The 18,339-nt window shown below is 46.3% G+C and overlaps 1 pseudogene; it reads left to right on the top strand.

Annotated features, from left to right (window-relative positions):
- The window catches only part of LOC139268365 (di-N-acetylchitobiase-like), a 60,278-nt pseudogene extending 42,666 nt beyond the window's left edge, over window positions 1-17,612 (top strand).
- The last annotated feature ends 727 nt before the right edge of the window (window positions 17,613-18,339 follow it).

Raw genomic sequence — 18,339 nt, 5'->3', positions numbered from 1 at the left:
TACTCGACTGGTGATATGATTCCCTCTCGTTGAAGTCTGTCCAGTTCGATCTCGACTTTCTCCCTCATCATATATGGAACCGCTCTAGCCTTGTGATGAACGGGCCTTGCATCGGGGACTAGATGGATCTGCACCTTGGCACCTGTGAAGTTGCCGATGCCTGGTTCAAATAGCGAAGGAAACTTGCTCAGCACTTGGGCGCACGAGGCATCATCCACTGAAGATAGTGCTTTGACGTCGTCCCAGTTCCATCGAATCTTTCCCAGCCAGCTTCTGCCAAATAGCGTTGGGCCATCGCCGGGTACAATCCACAGTGATAAATCGTGCACAGCTCCATCGTACGATACCTTAACTGCCGCACTGCCAATGACTGGTATGAGCGCTTTGATGTAGGTGCACAGCTTTGTCTGAATCGGGCTCAGTTTGGGCCTTTGTGCCTTGTTGCCCCACAGTTTCTCAAAAGCCTTCTGGCTCATAATTGACTGACTCACCCCGTATCCAACTCCATTGATGCTGGAATACAGTTAAATTTGGTGGTGAAGGTGTGTACCCCGTACACTTCTTCCTCAGATTGAGTTGCCTCTCTTCTTTGTTCTGCGTGAGCTGCGCCAGATCGATCATCCTCTGCCCACTCTGCCATGTGGTGAGTCGCAGGACTCCTGCACATTCGCTGGAGGTACCCCATTGTTTCACAGCCTTTGCACACATAGTGCTTGAATCAATATTGATGGGCTCGATGATTAACCCCGCAGCTCCAACATGATGCTAATGGATTGGCATTCATGACCGATGGCGGACTCTGAGTCATCCTCGGTCTTGCAGCTGCAGGCGTGTAGGCCTTGCCTTATGCAGTTCTGCTTGCTCGCGACATTATTTTATGCACAGTACTTGCCGGTGAGCTTCGATGCTGGGAATATAACTGTCTGGTATTATTACTCATGGATAAGAATGCCTGGGCTATCGTGATGGCCTTGCTCAGGTCTAGGGATTCGGCGGACAGCAGCTTGCGAAGAATGACCTCGTGGCCGATGTCAAGCACAAAAAAGTCCCGCAGCATTTCCCCAAAAATCCAGCAAATTCGCAAGTTCCTGCATGGAGTCTCAGGTTGGCGACATAACTCGCCATGTCCTGGCCCTCGGAGCGGTGATGTGTGTAGAAGCGATACCTGGCCATTAAGACGCTCTCCTTCGGTTTGAGATGGTTCCGAACCAGCGTACACAACTCTGTATATGTCTTCTCCACTGGTTTCTCTGGTGCTAGCAGATTCTTGATGAGGCCGTATATTGTGGACCCACACACGGTGAGGAGAATCGTCCTGCGCTTGATCACTTTATTGTCCCCATCCAGCTCATTGGCCACGGAGTACTGGTCGAGACGCTCAATGAAGGCTTCCCATTCATCACCCTCTACAGATCTATCTAAAATATCAACGGCAGCCATAACCACATGAAAGTTCATAACCTGTTACTCGTCGCCAATTGTTAGGTATGGAAGAACACCACAAGACTGAGTACATTGAGCTAACACTGATGTTACCTTAGTTTTTTAATACAACTCCAGAGTGCCTGAGCAGTATGGCAGACAACCTTTTATACTCCCTTGCACGGAGAGTGCAGGTGATCCTTGGACCTCCAACAGTTGCGCCCTCTGGTGGTAAGTCTTACACAGTTACAATGTTGACATACATAACACCTCTGGCACCTTGTCTGTTTCTAAAGAGGATTGTAAGATTATTATTAGTACCTCCGTGATTTCTTCCTTTACTTCCCTCAGTATCTGAGGCTGCATCCCATCTGGTCCTGGTGACTGAATTACTTTATATACGGGCAGCCTTTCTAGTACCAATTTTTATCCCATCCAGTATCTCCTCTATCTCCCCCTTTATTGGGCTCAATTTTCCCCAATTATCTGTGCCATTTTTTTGCCGTGTGTCGTTTTTTTTGAGTAAATTCAAATCTGCAAGTTTCCCCAAAGTTTCTGCGCTGGCGTAATTCACTTAGGTAGGATTTTTTTAGGCTACGTTTTTTTTACCTTATTGGGGGCATTACCTGCCACCCGCAACAATTCTGGCCAGTTAAGCAAGTTTGGCCAGCTCCAATTCACTCCAATTTTTCTTAGAATGGCATATGTGACCACTCTGGACAAACCTTCTGGGCAGTTAACAAATTCAGCGCAGTGCAGCTGATGCAGTTCCACGGCCCGGACAGCAACAGCAGAGAGGGAGGAAGAGGGATATCATGTTTGTAACCTCACATAACTGTAACCTTTATGTAACAACACTGTACACTGTATACACCTGAGTAATGCACACCTTGACCACAGGGGGTGAACTTGTGGGAGACACTGCTCACCTGGTCATCCAGGTATATAAAGGGAGGTCCCATGCAGGATCATCACTTCTTGGTCCTGTGAATAAAGGTACAGGTCACAGAGTGACATTGTCTCCAGTATGTGCCTCGTGTTGATTTGCTGTAGTGTGTAAGGACACAACATTTGGCGACGAGGATGGGATAGTTGAAAAGGAAGCACCAGTACCTTTTTTGCAGAAGGTTAGAGTTAAAAACGGACCACAAGCCGTTAACATCCCTGTTGTCCGACAGCAAAGCTGGCAATGTCAATGCGTCAGCTCACATACAGCGATGGGCTCTCATGCTGGCTGCGTACACCATACGGCACCGGCCAGGCAACAAAAATTGCGCTGACGCGCTCAGCAAGCTTCCACTGGCCACCACTGAGGGGGCAGTGGAGCAAAGCGCGGAGATGGTCATGGCTGTCGATGCCTTTGACAGCGCAGGCTCCCCCATCACAGCCCACCAGATCAAAACCTGGACAAACAGAGATCCCCTCCTATCTCTGATTAAGAAATGTGTCCTGACTGGGAATTGGGCACCCGCACACAGAGCATGCCCTGAAGACGTCAGACCATTTCACAGACGGATGGATGAACTCTCCATCCAAGCCGACTGCCTACTATGGGGCAGCCGGGTAGTCATGCCCCAGAGGAGTAGGGAAGCATTCATCAGGGAACTCCACAGCGAGCACCCAGGCATCGCGCTTATGAAGGCCATTGCCTGGTCACATGTATGGTGGCCGGGAATTGATGCAGACCTGGAACACTGTGTTCGCAGGTGCACGACGTGTGCCCAGCTGGGCAATGCCCCCAGGGAGGCCCCACTCAGCCCGTGGCCCTGGCCCACCAAGCCATGGTCATGTATTCACGTAGACTACGCAGGCCCGTTCATGGGAAAAATGTTCCTCATTGTTGTTGATGCATACTCGAAATGGATCGAGTGCATCATATTGAATTCGTGCACGACATCCACCACAGTGGAGAGTCTGCGTGCGGTCTTTGCGACCCACGGCTTGCCGGACATCCTAGTTAGTGACAACGGCCCATGTTTCACTAGCTATGAATTCCGGGAGTTCATGTTGTTCAATGGCATCAAACATGTCAGGACAGCTTCCAATGGCCAGGCGGAACATGCGGTCCAAATCATAAAGCAAGGCATGCTCCGGATTCAAGGACCCTCCCTTCAATACCGTCTATCGTGCCTCCTGCTGGCCTACAGGTCCCGACCGCACTTGCTCATGGAAGTCCCGCCAGCGGAACTACTCATGAAACATACACTAAAAACTCAGCTGTCCCTCATTCATCCAGTCTTGTCAGACATTGTTGAGGGCAAGCGCCAGTCCCAAAATGAGTGCCACGACTGTAATTCAAAGGGGAGATGGATAGAAATCGATGACCCTATATTTGGTCTTAATCACGCTGTGGGGCCCAAGTGGCTCGAGGGTACTGTAATTGGTAAAGAGGGGAATAGGGTCATAGTGGTCAGACTCAACAATGGGCAGATATGCCGCAAGCATCTGGACCAAGTCAAAAAAAAAGGTTGAGCATGGACACTGAGGAACCCGAGGAAAATCATGAGATGCCGCCCACACCACTGCCAGTGAACGAGCAACAAGAACTTTCAGCAGCATGCACAGTCCCTGCCGTCAGCCTGGACGAGCCGGAATCACCACAGGTGACAGAGACGCATGCCAAGGCTCAACAACCAGAGCCCCAACTGCGGCGCTCCACGAGAGAACGTCGACCACCTGAAAGACTCAATCTTTGACCCAAAGACGTTGCGGGGAGGTGATGTCATGTTTGTAACCTCACATACCTTTATGTAACAACACTGTACACGGTATACACCTGAGAAATGCACACCTTGACCACAGGGGGTGAACTTGTGGGAGACACTCCTCACCTGGTCATCCAGGTATATAAAGGGAGGTCCCACGCAGGGTCATCACTTCTTGGTTCTGTGAATAAAGGTACAGGTCACAGAGTGACCTTGTCTCCAGTATGTGCCTCGTGTTGATTTGCTGTAGTGTGTAAGGACACAACAAGGGGAGGGGAGGCGAGAGGGGCTGAGAGGAGAGATGGGGAGAGGAGAGAGGGGGAGAGGCCTTTTGGCCAAGGTTTGGAGCAGCAACCTGCACCGGGGGGAAGGGAGGCCTTTTGGCCAGGGTTAGGAACAGCACCCGGCACTGGGAGGGGAGGAGGTGGGGAGGGGAGGGATAGACTTTTGGCTTAAACACTTTAATAATTTAATGCTGCTGCAATGTGCAAGGTGCTTGTGCAGGTTGCTGTGAGCTGGTCAGAATGTGTTGTATGTTTCACTTTCCAGTTTCAGCCCGCACTGTGTCCCTCGTTACCCTGGCAACCTGATCTTTTTGATGCCGATCATAGGCTCCACCCCCAAAGCCAAAGGACAGGCTGTGCAGCGCCGAAGTCCACAATACAAATGGGGATAGTTGGCTGATTATTTTTTGGCGTAGTTGGGCCCCCAAAAAAACGGGCATAACTCTTCGAGTTTGCCAAAAGACAGCTTTGGGGAAAATTGAGCCCATTATGTCTCAGTCAGCATCTTCTTCCTTAGTGAAGACAGATGCAAAGAACTCATTTAGTACCTCACCCATACTCTCTGCCTCCATGTCTAGGTCTCCTGTTTGTCTGTAATCGGCCCCACCCCTATTTATTAATGCCCGTTTAATATTTATATGCCTAAAGAAGACTTTTGCATTACCTTTTATGATAGCTGCCATTCAATTCTTATACTCTCTCTTTGATCCTCTTATTTTCATTTTCAATTCTACTCTGAACTTTCTATATTTAGCCTGATTCTTAGATGTATTCTCAGTCTGACATCGGTTATAAGCGCTCTTTTTCTGCTTCATCTTATTCTCTATCTCATTCGCCACTGTAAGGGGTGGTCCCGGGGGTCAGGTTCACCTCTGACCTACTTGAGCGGTTCGAATCGCTCCCACTCCCTCGGGTTCTCGACTCTGGGTTTATTTGGGGGGATGTGATAAAGTGCAAAGGACAACTGGTTTGGTGCAAAAGAACTTTGATTTTATTACAGACAAGAAAATACAATGTCAGACTTATAATCACTCTAATAAAGAACAATACATTACACATTCAAAGGGGATTACAGTAAAGATTACCCCTCCCACCTCCCAATACCTAATCCTAGCTAGGTTAGACTCCAGGGCAGGCAGGGACTATGCTTACCAATCCTTTCCGGTCAGTTAGCAGTAGTTCGCGATTTCGGGGTTCGTTGAATTCTGTAGGTTCTGCTTGCCTTACCCGAACGTCGGAGAAGACATCTTACTGTGCAATCTTCAGTTGGGTTGAGTCCGCTGATGCGGTAAGGCGCGTTTTGGATCTATGGGGTAAGTACCCGGTTTTCTTCATTAGAAATAGGTCCAAAGTCTCTTTAGGTAATGTTTTCACCTGTTGGTAGTCAGGCCTTAGATAGGAGAGTGGAAACTGTCGATTCTTTGGTGTCTTCCTGTTGAAGTTTTATTTCGAGTTTGGTCGATCGCGTGGTTTTTCGTTGGCACCATGTTGGCTGTGGTCGGTTGCTGTCGCGATGGTGATGTTCTTCCTTCCTTCAGGGCTTCAGGACTTTGAGGCTGGAGAAGTTAGTTTACAACTGTCGCGTTGGTTTCTCTCCTTTCTTGATGACATCAGCGTGGTCTCGGTTGTATGGCAAAGTGTGTCATACCCTCTGTTAAAACTTTGCGCCAAATCAGTCCAGGATTCTTTTTTAAAATTTGGCAGGCTTGACTTCTTTTTGTAATATTTTGGCGGGCTTGTTAAAAGTTAATATGTCTTGGGTGGGTTGCATTTCTAAATCTATTTCCTGATGGAAATATTAGCTTGGTAATCGCAATGTCCTTCCTTGATTAGTTTTTCGCATACAGGCTGTAGTGGGCCCTTTGTTCTTATTCATATTGAAGATGGCTTTTCTCAGTTTGGTTTGATGGCTAGCCATCTCTGAGTTATTGTTGGAATGTAAATGTCTCTTGTGCAGAAGGATTTTTGAATGTCCATTCCTCCAAACAAGTTAACTTAGTCCCACACCCAGACAGTTCCAATAATCAAGTTAGCTTCTTTAGTTCTTTAGGCCTGTCCAGAGGCTTGAATTTGTCTTGTAAAAGTCCAAAATTCGATTAAATTTCGTAGTTTTTCCATAAGCACTTTTGTATTTCAAACTTTCCGGTAGATAGTCCAAATTGAATTTCCTTTCAAATGAGCCCAAACACTAGAGGGGGGATTCTCGTGAATGTTGCACCCTTCAGTATCCAGGGAGCTCTGGCTCTGGTTGCTCTACATTTCCCCCTAGTGGGAATGTACCTCGACTGTACCCGAACTATTTCCGCTTTAAAGGCATCCCACCGTTCCACTGCAGTTTTGCCGACCAATCTTTGATCCAATTTAGCCCGGGACAAATCCATTCTCATCCCACTGAGATTGATCTTCCTGCAATTAAGTATTTTTACCCCAAATTGCTCCCTGTTGTTTCCCTTGGCTAATCTAAACCTCATGAAATTATGGGCTAGATTTTCCATTATCTTTGCATGCATTCCGCCCACTAACATCCATTTTAACGCTGAAATGAGGTGTAATGCCGATATATCGTCCATTTAGCCACAAAATGGAAACTGGCGCCCATTTCTTAATCACTTATCGCCAAGCGTTACTTTTGGCATGTAGGTAACGCTAACAAAAAATAATACCACCCACCACAATTTTTTGGGGCGGAAACATCAGAATGAACAAACCAAAGCCCAAGATATCGGCCAGCGATACTCTCTGCACGTAAATAAATAATACCTGCCGCCCAATTTTTTTTGTCGTAAACATTACATTTGCCGAAACTAATGCCCAGTATATCCCCAGCGTGACTTTCAGCACCTCGCACACATATCGCCCACAATTTCACTCGTCGAAAAATCCGCTGTGAAATAGTTGAACTGACCTGAACTAATCACAGTGGTGTGGACACCATTTTGTAAATCGCAGGTTGCTTCATTGAAAGGGCTGCTTCAACTTCTGGGGAGATTGGATGTACTCTGGAGTTCATTTAAGATGAGTTCATCTGAACAGACATCTTATCATACTGTGGATGATTGGATTTTACGTTAGGTGGCTTAGTGGGGACAGTTATTGCTTGTGAACAATGGGCATTATACTTATAGTTATTGGAATGGGGCCAGCCATTTCTCAGCCTGCCTTGATGACAACGCAGATGCTGCAGAGTTCAATTGGCACAAGGTCTAATCCACAGCATTATGTGCCCAATCTAAGATATGCCAGACTGATGAGGAGGACCAGATCATACACCCCCAGCATTTACAGGGAGAAGCAGTCTTACCTCGACTTATCCGAGAACACCTGCCTTCAGAGACTGTGCTTCCACAAAGTAGTTATCAGTGAGATATGCCAGCTCATCACGGCAGATCTTCAGCCTGCCAGCACCATCAAGACCGCACTGTCCGTCGAGGTCAAGCTGACCGCGGCACTGTCGTTCTACACATCGGGTTCCTTTCAGGCCTCCGCTGGCGACATTTGCACTATATCTCAACATGCCACACATTACTGCTTTAGACAGGTCACTGAAGCTCTGTACACATGTAGGATGGACGTTATCAGCTTCCTTATGACCACGGAAGCTCAGCCTGACAGGGGTCTAGGATTCTACCGAATTGCTAACTTCCCCAAGGGGCAGGGAGCAATAGACTGTACGCACATCGCCATACAGGCACCTTTTCAGGACGCAGAGGTTTTTTGCAACCAAAAAGGATTTCAATTCCTGAAGGTCCAACTCGTTGTCGACCACAACCAGATAATTATGGCAGTGAATGCCAAATTTCCAGGCACATCGATGAGGCTCACATGCTGCATGAGAGCGCTGTATCTGACATATTTACCAGGCAGCCACAAGGTCAATGCTGGATTTGGTGACTAACGATATGGCCTCACCACCTGGCTGATGACCCCCCCACATCGAAGCTGAGAAGCCTCCTCACAGTCTTCTTTCCCACCTAGCTTTGTATCATCAGCAAACTTAGATACATTACATTCGGTCCTTTCATCTCAGTCATCAATATAGATTGTAAAAAGCTGAGGCCCCAGCACTGAGACTTGCGGCACCCCACTAGCCTGCCAACCTGAAAATAACCTCATTTTTCCGATTGTGTTTTCTGTCCTTGAACCAATCCCGAAGACCTGCAAAAAAGGTAAGTTAACATTTTTATTTTTTAATTCTTTTGCAGCAATTACTTAGTTAATGGTCGAGTAAATGTTTTGTGATTTTTGATTTTTTGTTTTTTGCAATTTTTTATTTGTGTGTGTTTTCTCCCCTCCCAGGGCCTGTATTTTTAGCATTGATAGGCCTCGGGCTAAAGTTGGTGAGATCGCGGTTTCCACCGTGAATCCTTGTGCAACGCTGTTGTTTAATGACAGGCTGATTTTGTTGTCAAATATATTCTGTTAAAAACGGCAATATTTTTATTCTTATTTCTTCACAAAAATGATGTTATTTATCAAATAACAACAGGCTGTGGAATTTCTAGCCCTTGGTTCCCCACTGTTTCTGGTATGATTTTTGTATCTTCTACTGTGGAAACGGACATAGGGTGATACAGCACAGGAAGGAGGCCATTCAACCCATCATGCCACTCTGGCTCATTTACAGAGCTACACAAATAGTCCCCCTCCCCTGCTCTTTCCCCATAGCCCTGTCATTTTTTTCGCTTCAACAATTTATCCAATTCTGTCTGAAAGCTACAATTGAATCTGCTTGCACCATCTTTTCAAACTGTGCCTTTCAGATCACAACAAGTTGCTTTGTGAAGAATCTTTTCCTCTAGTTCTTTTGCTCATCACCTTAAACCTGTGTGCACTGGTTACTGACTTCTCTGCCACTGGCAACAGTCTCTCACATGTATACTCTATGAAAACCGTTCATGATTCTGAACACCTCTATCAAATCTCCTTTTAAACTTCTCTATTCCAAGGAGAACAACCCAACATCTCTAGTCTCTCCATAGAAATAAAAGGGGCAAATTTGTCCTGTGCCCCGATTGGGGGCAGTAACATTCCGGGGCCGGGACTTTTAGCGCCCAGTATGGAAGTCCCGCCCCTGCCATGGAATTGCCCAAAGAAGAAGTCCCCCCCTGAAAGGAAGGCGGATGCAATCTCCCGTGCTCCACTTTCTTTGCAGGCGGTAATCGGGGTGCTACTGGGGTGAGAGTCAAGCGCTACGCGGATGCTCCATAATGGCCAGCATCCCGGCACAATGGCAGTCCGGACCAAGCTAGGGCAGCCATCATCGAGAGAATCCAAGAGTCGGCTTCCCCTTTAAGCACCAGCCTGAATGCGGAGGTCGGCCAGCTTCGCAACCCACAAAGTTGGCGTTGACACTTGCTTGCAGCGGCCTCGCGGCCTGCATGGCAGTTTCCCATGTGGGGTGCTAATGGGTCGGCATGGGGCGGTGATGGGTCGCCATGCAGCGCAATGATGTCATCGCCGCTTGCATAACCATGAGGCACAGCACAGCCATGGTCGTGCCCATCTCCCTGGGCAAAATCTGTCTTGCCCACGGAGGTGGTACTGCCCCGGAGACGTTAACGGGGCCATAAAAAAGGGCATTTTCGCCCCCAATGTCTCTCATTCCTGGTGTCATTATAACCAATCTCTTTTGCACCCGCTTTAAGGCCTTGACATCCTTTCTAAAGTTTGTTATCCAGAATTGAAGACAATACTCCTAATAGGCCCAACAAATGTTTTGTAAAGTTTGGCAAAAATGGCTTTCGTACTCTATGCTTCCATTTATAAAGCAAATGGAAGTCTGTTACTATCGTTCTCATCGTTGACCACATTTCTAAGTTTTGTATCATCTGGAAAGTATAAAATAAAGTGTTTTCTGGTTTTAGCACAGACATAGGCCATTCAGCCTGCTGAGACCGTGCCGGCTCTCTGCAAGAGTACTCCAGCTAGTCCCACGCTCGCGCCCTTTCCCCATAGCCCTGCAATTTTTTTTGCCTTTCAGTACTTATCCAATTCCCTTTTGAAAGCCAAGATTGTGTCTGGCTCCACCAACCGTTCAGGCAGTCCTTTCCAGATCCTAACCACTCCCGGCGTAAAATAAGTTTTTCCTCATGTTGACTTAGGTTCTTTTGCCAATCACCATAAATCTGTGACATCTGGTTCACGATCCTTCCACCAATGGGTACACTTTCTCTCTATCTACTCTGTCTAGACCCCTCATTATTTTGAACAGCTCCATCGTATCTCCTCTCAACCTTCTCTGCTCCAAGAAATGCAACACCAGCTTCTCTCATCCATCCATGTAACTGAAGTCCCTCATCTCTGGAACCATTCTTGTAAATCTTTTGTGCACCCTCTCTAAAGCCCTCGGAACTCTCCTAACGTTCAGTGCCCAGAATTGGACACAATATTCCAGGTGATGCCTAAACAGTGTTTGATAAAGGTTCATCTTGAATTCCTTGCTTTTGTACTCGTTGCCTCTATTTATCAAGCCCTGGATCCCGTATGCTTTTTTAACTCCTTTTTCCGTCTGCCCTGCCACCTTCACCGATTTGTGCACATATACCCCCAGATCTTTCTGTTCATACACCCCTTTTAGTTTATTAACCTTTAGTTTATATTACCTTTCCTCCTTCTTCCTACCAAAATGTTTCCCTTCAAAGTGTTCTGCATTAAATTTCACCTGCCACGTGTCCGCCCATTTCACCAGCCTGTTTATGTCTTTTTGAAGTCAATCACTATCCTCCTCACTGTTCACTATACTTCCAAGTTTTGTGTCATCTGCAAATTTTGAAATTGTGCCATGTACACCCAAGTCCAAGTCATCAATATACATCAAGAAAAGTAGTGGTCCTAGTATCGACCCCTGGGGACACCACAGTATACCTACCTCCAGTCTGAAAAACAACCGTTCACCACTACTCTCTGTTTCCTGTCTCTTAGCCAATTTTGTATCCATACTGCTACTGTCCCTTTTATTCTGTGGGCTTCAACTTTGCTGGCAAGCCTATTATGTGGCACTTTCGCAAACGCCTTTTTTGGAAGTCCATGCACACCACATCAACTGCATTGCCCTCATAAACCCTCCCTGTTACCTCATCAATAAACTCGATCAAGTTAGTTAAACACGATTTGTCTTTAACAAATCTGTGCTGCCTTTCCTTAATTAATCCATGCGTGTCCAAGTGACTGTTAATTTTGTCCCAGATTGTCATTTCTAAAAGCTTCCCCAGTACCGAGGTTAAGCTGACTGGCCTATAGTTGCTGGATTTATCCTTACACACTTTTTTGAACAAGAGTGTAACATTTGAAATTCTCCAGTCCTCTGGCACCACTCCTGTATCTAAGGAGAATTAAAAGATTATGGCCAGTACCTGTGCGATGCCGCCCTTAACTTCCCTCAGCATCCCACGATGCATCCCATTCAGTCCTGGTGCAGCCAGCCTTACTAGTAGTACCTCTTGTTTATCAATTTTTATTCCATCCAGTATCCCCACTGTTATATATGTCGACTTGTATTTACACTGTATAGCCACCAGAGGGCTCATCCCCTGGAGTCCCAAGTAATACCATAATCCCTTGGGAGCACAGATATTTAAGGAAGCTTCACAGGTTGGAGAGGCACTCTGGAGACCTGCAATAAAAGACTAAGGTCACACTTTACTTTGAGCTTAGTGTTCAGTCTGACTCTTTCGCCATACACAACAACTGGCGACGAGATGCAGATAGCGAACCCAAGGATGGAGAGAACAGTGGATATCCTGGAGATATTTTCGGAGGGAGATGATTGGGAAACTTTTGTGGAGCGACTCGACCAATACTTCGTGGCCAACGAGCTAAATGGGGAAGAGAGCACTGCATAATGAAGGGCGATCCTCCTCACCGTCTGTGGGGCACCAACGTATGGCCTCATGAAAAATCTGCTCACTCCAACGAAACCCACGGAGAAATCATATGACGATTTGTGCACACTGGTCCGAGAGCATTTGAATCCGAAGGAAAGCGTTTTGATGGAGAGGTACCAATTCTACACCTACAAAAGGTCTGAAGGCCAGAAAGTGGCGAGTTATGTCGCCGAGCTAAGACGCCTTGCAGGACATTGCGAATTTGAAGGACATTTGGAGCACATGCTCAGAGACTTTTTTGTAACTGGCATTGGCCACAAACCGATACTTCACAAACATTTGACTGTCGAGACCCCAACCTTGAGTAAGGCCATATCGATAGTCCAGGCATTCATTGCCACCAGTGACAATATGAAGCAAATCTCTCAGCACACAAATGCTGCTACAAGTACTGTGAACAAAGTGATGTTGTTTTTGAATCGTAACATACAGGGCAAGTCACACATACCTGCAGCTACACGTCCGCAGCTGACCACCATCAAGGGTGATGAATGCAAGGCCGTTAACACCTTGTTGACGCTGCGGGGGTGATCATCGTTTCCATTCATACCGATTCAAAGAGTACATTTGCAAAGGCTGTGGAACAATGGGACACCTCCAACGAGTGTGCAGGCGAGCTGCTAAGCCTGTCAAACCTACAAACCATCATGTTGCAGAGGAGGACAGATCCACGGAGGATCACGATGAACTCGAGCCTCAGATAGAGGAGGCAGAGGTACATGGGGTGCACACATTCACCACGAATTGTCCCCCGATAATGCTGAATGTTGAACTAAATGGACTCCCGTTGTCAATGGAGCTGGACATGGGTGCGAGCCAGTCCATCATGGGCAAAAAGACTTTCTAAAGGATGTGGTGCAACAAGGCCTCAAGTTCCAGTTTGCACAAAACTAAGAACTTGCACAAAAGAACAGATTCCTGTAATCGGCAGTGCTACCGTAAAGGTCTCCTACGATGGATCGGTGCACAAGCTACCGCTCTGGTGGTACCGGGCGATGTTCCCACGCTGCTCGGCAGGAGCTGGCTGGGAAAGATACGCTGGAACTGGGACGATGTCCGTGTGCTATCGCCCACTGATGACACTTCGTGTGCCCAGGTCTTAAACAAATTTCCTTCACTGTTCGAAAGAGGCATCGGAAAATTCCAAGGAGCAAAAGTGCAGATCCACCTAATTCCGGGGGTACGACCCATCCATCACAAGGCAAGAGCAGTACTGTACATGATGAGAGAAAGGGTAGAGATCGATCTAGATCGGCTGCAATGAGAGGGCATAATTTCACCGATCGAGTTCAGCGAGTGGGCCAATCCTATTATCCCAGTCCTCAAGGGAGGCAGCACCATCAGAATCTGTGGCGATTACAAAGTAACTATCAATCGTTTCTCCCTACAGGACCAATATCCACTACCAAAGGCCGACGATCTCTTTGCAATGCTGGCGGAGGAAAGACGTTCACGAAGCTGGATCTGACTTCAGCCTACATGATGCAGGAACTGGAGGAATCATCGAAGGCCCTCACCTGCATCAACACACACAAGGGTCTTTTTGTTTATAACAGATGCCCATTTGGAATCCGATCAGCGGCGGCGATATTCCAGAGAAACATGGAAAGTTTACTGAAGTCGGTCCCGCACACCGTGGTCTTCCAGGACGACATCTTGGTCACAGGTCAGAACACAGTCGAGCACCTGCAGAACCTGGAGGAGGTCCTTAGTTGACTCAACCACATGGGGCTCAGGTTAAAACGCTCGAAATGCGTTTTCCTGGCGCCTGAAGTGGAGTTCCTAGGAAGGAGGATTGCGGCGGATGGCATCAGGCCAACCAACGCGAAAACGGAGGCAATCGAGAATGCACCGAGGCCACAGAATGTGACGGAGCTGTGGTCGTTTCTGGAACTCTTGAACTACTTTGGTAACTTCTTACCAGATCTCAGCACACTGCTAGAACCACTATATGTCTCACTACGAAAAGGGGCAAATGGGTTTGGGGCAAAAGCCAAGAAAATGCCTTTATAAAAGCGAGAAAATTGTTATGCTCAAACAAATCATTAGCTTGTTGCAATACACACCCGACGCCATATGAACATGCATCACATGGTCCTAGCTCTTTGGCGTCGCGTGTGTATTGCAACAAGCTAATGATTTCGGGAAACTGCAACCGTTTGCTTATGCATCCAGGAGTCTGTCTAATGCTGAGAGAGCCTATAGCATGATTGAAAAAGAAGCGTTAGCGTGTGTCTATGGGGTAAAGAAAATGCATCAATACCTGTTTGGGCTAAAGTTCGAATTGGAATCTGACCATAAGCCACTCATATTCCTGTTTTCCGAGAGTAAAGGGATAAATACCAACGCATCGGCCTGCATCCAGAGATGGGCACTCACATTGTCCGCATACAACTACACCATCTGCCACAGGCCAGACACAGAAAACTGTGCCGATGCTCTCAGTAGGCTGCCATTGCCCACCACAGGGGTGGAAATGGCGCAGCCCGCAGATCTAGCCATGGTTATGGAAGCATTTGAGAGTGAGCAATCACCCGTCACTGCCCGGCAGGTCAAAACCTGGACAAGGCAGGACCCCTTATATCTCTAGTCAAAAGCTGTGTGCTTCACGGGAGCTGGTCCAGTGTCCCAGTGGAAATGCAGGAAGAGATAAAGCTGTTCCAGTGGCACAAAGATGAAATGTCTATACAGGCAGACTGCCTTCTGTGGGACAATCGAGTAGTAGTCCCCAAGAAGGGCAGAGACACTTTCATCAATGACCTCCACAGTACCCATCCAAGCAATAGCCAGATCCCACGTGTGGTGGCCCGGTATCGATGCGGACTTGGAGTCCTGCGTTCACAGATGTAATACATGCTCGCAGTTAAGCAATGTACCCAGGGAGGCGCCGCTAAGTTTATGGTCTTGGCATTCAAAACCATGGTCTAGGGTACACGTCGACTAAGCAGGCCCGTTCTTAGGTAAAATGTTCCTTGTGGTTGTAGACGCATACTCCAAGTGGATTGAATGTGAGATAATGTCGGCTAGCACGTCAGCTGCCACGACTGAAAGCCTGCGGGCCATGTTTGCTACACACGGCTTTACCCGATGTCCTGGTGAGCGACAACGGGCCATGTTTTACCAGTGCTGAGTTCAAAGAATTCATGACCCGTAATGGGATCAAACCATTTAAACCAGCATCCAATGGTCAGGCAGAGAGAGCAGTGCAAACCATCAAGCAAGACTTGAAAAGGGTAACTGAAGGCTCACTGCAGACTCGCCTATCCCGAGTCCTGCTTAGCTACCACACGAGACCCCACTCATTGACTGGGATCCCACCTGCTGAACTGCTCATGAAAAGAGCACTTAAGTCAAGCTCTCATTAGTTCACTCTGATCTACATGTAGAGAGCAGGCGGATTCAACAAAGTGCATACCATGATAGCGTAAATGTGTCACGCGAGATTGAAATCAATTATCCTGTATTTGTATTAAATTATGGACAAGGTCCCAAGTGCCTTCCCGGCACTATAGTGGCCAAAGAGGGGAGCAGAGTGTTTCGGGTCAAAATTTCAAATAGACTCATTCACCGTAAACATTTGGACCAAATCAAACTCAGATTCACGGAATATCCTGAGCAACCCACCTTGGACCCTACCTTTTTTGATTCCTCCAACATGCAAACCAGTGTCAACCAGCACCACGAAGCAGAACCCATCATTCACAGCAGCCCTGCAGGGCCCAACACACCATGCAGCCCAGCAAGGCCAGCTGCACAGCAGCTCAGCTGGGGTCCAATAAATGATTCAACAACATCAGCTTTCACACCAAGACGATCAACCAGGGCAAGAAGGGCCCCAGATCGATTCACATTGTAAATAGTTACATTATTGACTTTGGGGGGGGTGAGTGTTGTTATATATGCGGACTTGTATTTACTCTGTACAGCCACCAGAGAGCTCATTCGCCGGAGTCCCAAGCGATCCCATAATCCCTTGGGAGCACAGGTATTTAAGGAGGCTTCACAGATTGGAGAGGCACTCTGGAGACCTGCAATAAAGGACTAAGGTCACACTTCGCTTTGAGCTCAGAGTGTTCAGTTTGACTCTTTCTCCATACACAATACCCACTCCCTCCTCTTTCACTATGAATTGAGCAGCATCTTCTTCCTTGATGAAGATAGATTTAGTTCCTCAGCCATACCCTCAGCCTCCATTCAGAAGTTTCCTTTTTTGTCCCACCCATCCTCTTACCCGTATAATACCTGGATGCCTATAGAAGACTTTTGAATTCCCTTTTATGAAGGCCATTGGTGGCATTCAACTGCCTAGGCCCTCAGCTCCTGAATTCCCCTCCTAAACTTCTCTACCTCTCCTCCTTCAACACCTTGCTTAAAACCCACTTCTTTGGCCAAGCATGTGGTCACCTGTCCTAATATCTCCCTATGTGCCTCTGTGTCAGATTTTATTTGGTAACGCTCCTGTGAAACACCTTAGGATGCTCTACGACATTAAAGGTGCTATATAAATGTTGTTGTTCTTGTTGTAATAGATGTTAAGAATGGAATTCATATTGTACTTGATCGTGTCTATTTAGATCATCTCAAAGTGCGTCACACAATAAGTTTCTTTGAAGTGCTGTAACATAGTTATGTAATTGGCTTGAAATCATGTTGTGGAGTGTTAGCGGATAAACACTTAATTCAATCAAATGATCAGCCTTGCGCTATTTTAACGGCATCATTAACCTATTAAATTAATTGTACCGTATCCCACGGTGTAATTTCAAGGTCAGTACTTGCATTGACTTTGGCAACTTTAGTATCATTAATACTAAAAACGTTGAAATTTATTCATTTTGAAGTTCTGTGAACTGAATGAAGAATCAGTAGCCAGACTTTTTCAAAAAATTAGTTTCTATTAGTTTGCAGTGATTTTCATAATCCATTTCAACTAAGTTTTGGAAAAATCCACCTTTTCATCTTTCTTTAGCTCAGCCCACCTAACCTCACCTTTTAATGTAAGTACAAGTTTAATGTATTGTGCATATTGCTGCTGAAGATGTTCAGTATTGTGTCTGGAACTGTGCACTGAGTCAAACCTTGCTCCTATTTGTGTAACTCTCTTTGTATTTTTATGGCAGGTCAATATTACATACCATGAGGTCTGGTTTGACGATCCAGAAAGTTTTTCAATAAAGGCATCTATCTTGAGGAAATTAAAACTCCGTGGCATTGGCATGTGGAATGCAAATTACCTAAATTACAGTGCTGTTCCTATAGCAGCGATGCAAACTGAAGACATGTGGAATGCAATGTGCCCTTTCAGAGGAAAATGGTGAGCTCGAATCATTTAATCTTTTCATAATGTGATCATTTACATTGCAAGTAAACTCAACCAAAAGTGAGCTAGCTTCCAACATTAGAAATTACTCCGATATAGATGTAGGGAACAGCTTTAACCTTTTATCTAATCAGCAAATTTCTATTCAATGAAAAGCAAATGTACTAATGCAATTTGCACTACACGATCTAGTTACTTCAGCACCTTAAATTATTTATACAAGATGCAACAAAGCTATATTAACTATCATAATGCTTAATGATAGCGCAGGCTATAACTTCTTGCTAAATACTTGCAATTCAGCTTTCCCATTGATAATAATCCATTCTCACAAGCACATGTGTGCTATCCATTTTATGCACATCGTAATTTTTGATGGCTAATTTTATGATTTTCCTTTTCCTTAGGTTATCATTTTGAACCAAGATAACATTTTAATTGTCATTTTTCTGCTTTAATGGGTGTGAATGACCAGCAAATAATGTGGTGGCCAGCAAATAGAGTCCAGTATACTGCTACAATGTTATTTTGAATTGTAATATACAACGGTTAGAGTATAGAAGGTGGCCATTCGGCCCGTCGAGCCCGTACTGGCTCTCTACAAAAGTCCTTTAATTACTCCCACTCCACTGTCCTTTCCCCGTAGCTCTGCATTTTTTTTTCCCTTCAGGTACTTATCCAGTTCCCTTTTCAAAGTCACTGTTGAATCTGCCTCCACCACCTGA

This window comes from Pristiophorus japonicus, chromosome 8 (assembly GCF_044704955.1).
Source record: "Pristiophorus japonicus isolate sPriJap1 chromosome 8, sPriJap1.hap1, whole genome shotgun sequence".
NCBI lineage: Eukaryota > Metazoa > Chordata > Chondrichthyes > Pristiophoridae > Pristiophorus > Pristiophorus japonicus.
This window is presented reverse-complemented; position numbering and strand designations above follow the sequence as displayed.